Consider the following 6,000-nt stretch of genomic DNA (forward strand, 5'->3'; position numbering starts at 1 on the left):
GGGCTGTGTCCCACTGCGCTTACAGCTGAAGCAGCTCCCACCCCGAAGCTGCAGGGCCTGGAGGTGGCCCAGCCAGTTCTGCCCCAGCCCTTGTTTCCTGACCCTGAATGAGACCCACTTTCCCACAGCCACAAACAAGCCATGCTGGAAGTGGTCTCTGGGGGTCAGCTAGCTCAGCCCCCCAGGCCTGAGGTGGGAGGGAGCCTCCCTCTTCGAACCAAACAGTACAATTCATCAGCTAACCTCTTCCTAAAGCTGCCGGCAACCCTGATGAAACCCCCAACCCACTACAGGGAAAGCCGGGAACTGAGACAGCCAACATCCTGTGTCTACAAAAGCTTCTTAATATATGCTTGAGGTCCTGGGTAGAAGGCCAAGTCCCCCATTGCAATGGAAGGCCAATACCCCAACAGTCCACGCCAGTCTGGCCATAGGGTCAAATTCCTTCCTGACCCCCAAAACAGTGACGGGTCTGACCCTGAGTGGAAGGGCAAGCCCCTTCAGCCAGGACCTTCCAGCTTTGTCCCCAGCAGGAGCACCGGCATAGCCCAGTCAAAGGTTGCAGGTAGAAGTGCCGCTTCCAGCTGTAACGCAGAAAGATTACACCATTAACCCATGAGTTACACCGTTACCCCAGACCAAACAGTAGTTTGCTGTTGGCTCCAGGGGGAAGGGGATTCTAACTGGGGCTGCCAGCCCTGGCTGCAGCCAACACCCAAGGCCTATGAGGAAGGCCTAAAAACACTTCCAACACATGTAGCAGACAGGGCAGCGGGTGGGCAACCAGGAAAACCCAGAAGCCTGGGAAATACCCATAGTAGAACATAGGCATAGCTCAGGGGTGGGCTCACGTAGGTTCCTAGCCAGAATGCAGGACCTCCATCTAACCCAGGAGGTGCACAGCCCCATCAGGGGAGACACCTTGTTGGACCTGGTGGTGGCCACGGGAGACAACCTGGTGAGGGGGCTGCGGGTGCTTGACCACCTGGGTGACAGTGATCATCGCCTACTGGAATTCACCATCCAGCGCAAGGTGGCGAAGGCCTGCAGCAAGGCAGCAGCCCTAGATTTCAGGAGGGCGGACTTCACTGAGCTAAGGAGAATAGTCGGGGAAGCACTGAGGTCCCGGAAGGGAGGGGAGCCAGGTGTCCAAGGAGAGTGGTCACTCCTTAAGGAGACAATCCTCCAAGCCCAAAGGGAGGTAATCCCAATGTGGATCAAAGGGAGCAGGAGGGCACACAAGCCCCCATGCCTCACCAAAAGCATCTGGGAATGTCTCCTAGCTAAAAGGGAGGCGTACACCCAATGGAAAGGAGGAACCATCACCAGGGATGACTATACTGCAGTAGGCGGGCAGTCAGGAAGGCCAAGGCAGAGATGGAACTGGGACTAGCTTCCTGGATCAAGGACAACAAGAAGTCCTTTTTTTAAATACATAGGGGGCAAAAAGAAGGTTCCGGGTAATGTGGGGCCCCTGCAAGACACGCTAGGAAATTTGGTCATCACACCAGACGACAAAGCCAACATATTTAACAATTTGTTTGCCTCCATTTTCCTAAGCAGGGACCAGAACAGTCCCTCCTGGGTCCCCCTCAGGCCCCAGGGGAGGCACACCGAGGCCAAGGGTTAGTTAGCAACTAGATAGGGAACTTCTGGAGGGACTGGATGTATTCAAGTCAGCCGGTTCAGATGATCTCCACCCTAGAGTACTAAGGAAATTAGCTGAGGTCATTGCAGGACCCCTGGCATGGATTTATGAGCACTTGTGGTGCTCTGGAGTGGTGCTAGAGGGCTGGAAGAGGGCCAACATGGTTTCCATCTTCAAAAAGGGGAAGGAGGAGGACCCGGGGAACTATAGGCCAGTTAGTCTTACCTCGATCCTAGGCAAGCTTTTTGAGAAAATTATTCTGGCACATACCCACGAGGGGCCAGCAGGGGAGATCATGCTTAGGGGCAACCAACACGGGTTCATTAGTGGCAGGTCCTGTCAGACCAACCTGGTGGTCTTCTACGACCAGGTCACCAAATCATTAGATGCAGCGGTAGCAGTGGACATAGTCTTCCTGGCCTTTCGGAAGGCCTTTGACACTGTTTCTCACCCTGTTCTCATTAAGAAACTGGGGCACTGTGGTGTCAACACCCACACAGTCAATTGGGTCGCCAACTGGCTGGAGGGCTGCACCCAGCGAGTGGTGGCAGACAGGTCATTTTCAACCTGGAGGGATGTGCGCAGTGGGGTCCCCCAGGGCTCGGTCCTTGGGCCCACACTGTTCAACATCTTCATCAGTGACTTGGACGAGGGGGTAAAAAGCACCCTGTTCAAATTTGCTGATGACACTAAGATGTGGGGGGATGTGGGCACACTAGAAGGGAGGAATAAGCTGCAATCGGACCTAGACAGGTTATGGCGTGGGTTGACGAGAATAGGATGGGATTCAACACTGACAAGTGCAAAGTGATGCACCTGGGGAGGAACAACCTGCACCATACCTACAGGCTGGGGAACTCCACTGTTGTCAGTACAGAGGCAGAAAAGGATCTTGGAGTCAATGATGAACATGGGCTGGCAGTGTGGGGATGCAGTCAGGAAGGCCAACTGCACCTTGTCATGCATCCACAGATGCATCTCAAGCAAGTCCAAGAAGGTGATCCTCCGCCTCTATGCAGCGCTGGTCAGGCCACAGCTGGAGTACTGCGTCCAGTTCTGGGTGCCGCACTTCAAGAGGGATGTGGACAGCATGGAGAGGGTCCAGAGGAGGACCACTCACATGATCAGGGCAGGCCTTATGAGGAGAAGCTACGGGACCTGAACCTGTTCAGCCTCCACAAGAGAAGGCTGAGGGGGGATCTTGTGGCCTGTTACAAACTAGTCAGGGGGGATCAGCAGGCACTGGGGGAGTCCCTGTTCCTCCGAGCACTGCCAGGAGTGACCAGGAATAACGGTCACAAGCTGACAGAGGGTAGATTTAGGCTTGATATCAGGAGGCGCTACTTCATGGTCAGGGCGGCTAGGGTCTGGAACCAACTTCCAAGAGAAGTGGTGCAGGCTCCTACCCTGGGGGTGTTTAAGAGGAGGCTAGATGTACACCTTGCTGAGGTCATTTGACCCCAGTATTCTTTCCTGCCCATGGCAGGGGGTTGGACTAGATGATCTACTCAGGTCCCTTCTGACCCTAGAAACTATGAAACTATGAAAATGTGGCCCTCCAGGCCATTCTATCTAGCCCACAGGGCCCCTAAAAAACTTAGAAAATTAATATTTGTCTGCCCCTGGTTGCCTGTTATGCAGTCTTTGATGGCTTGCCAAAACTCAGTAAGTGGCCCTCCGCCAAAAATAATTGCCCACCTCTGACGTAGCTACACCTGGATCATTCCTGACCAGTGGCTGTCCAGCCTCTTCTTGACCTCCAACGACAGAGAGTATACAGCTTCCCTAGGCAGGCTGTTCTACTACCTTGCTGTTCTAACAGCAAAATTTCTCTGGATATCGAATCTAACTATAATGACTACACCACTGCTGACTATTTTTGGTCTAGTTTGTTGTGTTTTTTAAAATATTGCAATAAGTAGCAAATGAGTACGGATTCCGGCAGTTATATTTGTTTTCACTTTGATCTAAAACTGAATGATACAGCACTAGTCCCCTAGAATATAAGTAAAGCTTCTAGTTTCTCTTCAACTGGAAAAAATGTGTTATGTTACATGTGAGGCTGTGTAACACCACCTGCACATCCCTTTTCAAAATCCTAGATCCTCCCATGCCACCCAAAATGATCCTGAAATGATAGAAGGCAGGGATTTCTTAGGGTGGTATTTCTTATTGCACCAAATGCCTAGTTTTGAATGCAAGGCATTCTCCTACAGGTCTCAGACCTGTAGAAGAATGCCTTGCATTTGAAAGCTTGTCTAACTCTATCCAACTATATAGTTGGTCCAATAAAAGATCCCACCCCAAATTTTAATGGACTATGAGCTGTGGGTAATAATGCTGAGCAAGTAATGCACTGTGGGTAATATAATTGTTTTTCTTAGGGTCCTTCCACATGTTCAAATTAAAGCTGGATAGAAACCAGCAATAAAGTTATTACACATTTTCAAGCACTAACTTTGTATCTAGGTGGCTCTTTTTATAGTTGGGTGGACTTTGTTATGATGTGATAATTACTTTGCAGGTGTGGCCAGTCTTTATTTATTGTATAATTAACCAGTTAATTGCATAACAAATACAACATGTAGCAAAAGCTTTAGTAATCTGAAGCAGCTGGTATCTGCAGAAAGCAAAATTTCTTGTGGCAAGCAACTGATGCTGGAGAAGCCTGCCCACCAGTCGTAGGTGGGGGACATTCTACGTATTTTTGAGGTTGTGTGTTTGGAGATAGAGTCCCTGAGGCACTCTTGACTTGCAGTGGAAATTCTCCTGAGAGCAGTTACCCTATCAACAGTAACAGGAGTCCAGACCTGTTGAGGTTTAAACTGCTACTGGTGAACAGTCTGGCTTTCAGTGAAATTGAAGATTCCTGAGTGCTAGAATTGCTTCTAAACACTGAACTCTATATCCCACAATATTTAGGTATCCCTGAAAAATTTACACAGGGTTCTTCCACAAGTGTTGATTTAGATCAACCAGAAATTATTGGGTTAAATGCTGGAATTATTTCATGAAATTATGTGGATTGTGTTATGCAGGAGGTAAGACTTGATTAGCATAATGATTTCTTCTGGTCTTTACATCAGAAATTGGTCTTTCCAACTCACTCTCTTTCTTTTGCTCTCCCTTTTCCCACGTAGTACAGAAAAAAGGGTTCAGTAGTAGCCTTAGAAAGGAATACTGTACCTTTCATCCAGCCCTCAGGAAGGATAGGTGGCTCTTGCTAGCATGAATTGCGCTAATTTGAGAAACAATGCTGTACATTGATGCAGTATATCCTCTGGAGACTGAACAATTATTGCTTGAAAATTAGTAGCCATTATAACTTAGCAGTTGCCCTTCTGATCCAAATACAATTAAGGCAGTGGTTCTCAACCATTTTAGATGCCAAACTTCCCTTGATAGGTGAGGCACCTCTCTTAGTTTTCCCCTCATTTCTTGACTACAGGAAAATAATGGAACAATTCTTCTGCTGCAAAGAACTCAACAGGTTCACAACAGATCAGAAGGTTTTTAACACTGTAGGTTCCTATCTGAAATCTCTCTGTTTAATGTTGGAATCATGTTTGCATACCTAACAGTGTTAACATTGAACAGCACCCAATGATACCCTTGAAAGGATCTCAAGGCATCTGAGGGTGTTGCAATGCCCTGGTTGAGAATCACAGGATTAAGCTATTAGCAAAAGGCCTAGACTAGAACATTAAGCCATAAATGCTCACATGGGAAGCTACCATTTGGTTTCTGATATAAAATACAATGTGTCTGAATGTGGGACCATAGACTTTACATTGATAATGTGTTTTAACCACTTTAAATGTATGACAGTTTTGCAAATCACCATGCCTGCATTTAGATGCTAACATACATTTTCCTGAGTCCTTGGCTAAAAAGACTGGGATTACCTTTTGGCTGGAATTAGAACCTTGGTATGTCAGCATCAAAACAAAGGGGTTCATAACTTGGGTTAAAACAGCAGCTAAAACAAGGAAAGTTGAGTTTTGAGTAAGCAGCTCATGCTCAAGTCTATTGCTAACACAAGTCAAAACCCAAATTACCTCGTCTTTGCCGCAAGTTTATTCCCAGTTAACTAATACAGATGAACCAATCTGAGTTAGAACAGTTTTGTTCTTTTTTGCCTTATAAACATACACGCATTGCAGCCAACGTGGGACTGAAGTGTTGTCATTTGCCATGATGATCCAAGGCACATGATGGGTGGGCTCCTGCACTTCAAGCAGACTGTCTTTAGTGGTGCTACCTTAGAGGTAGATAGTCATTTCTGTTAATAATAAGTACCATAACTCTGTTGAATATTACCTACATAAGGCCATTAGCAGTATGATGGACAC

This window comes from Crocodylus siamensis, chromosome 2, assembly GCF_052110815.1.
Source record: "Crocodylus siamensis isolate JL-2025a chromosome 2, ASM5211081v1, whole genome shotgun sequence".
In the NCBI taxonomy this organism is placed as follows: domain Eukaryota; kingdom Metazoa; phylum Chordata; order Crocodylia; family Crocodylidae; genus Crocodylus; species Crocodylus siamensis.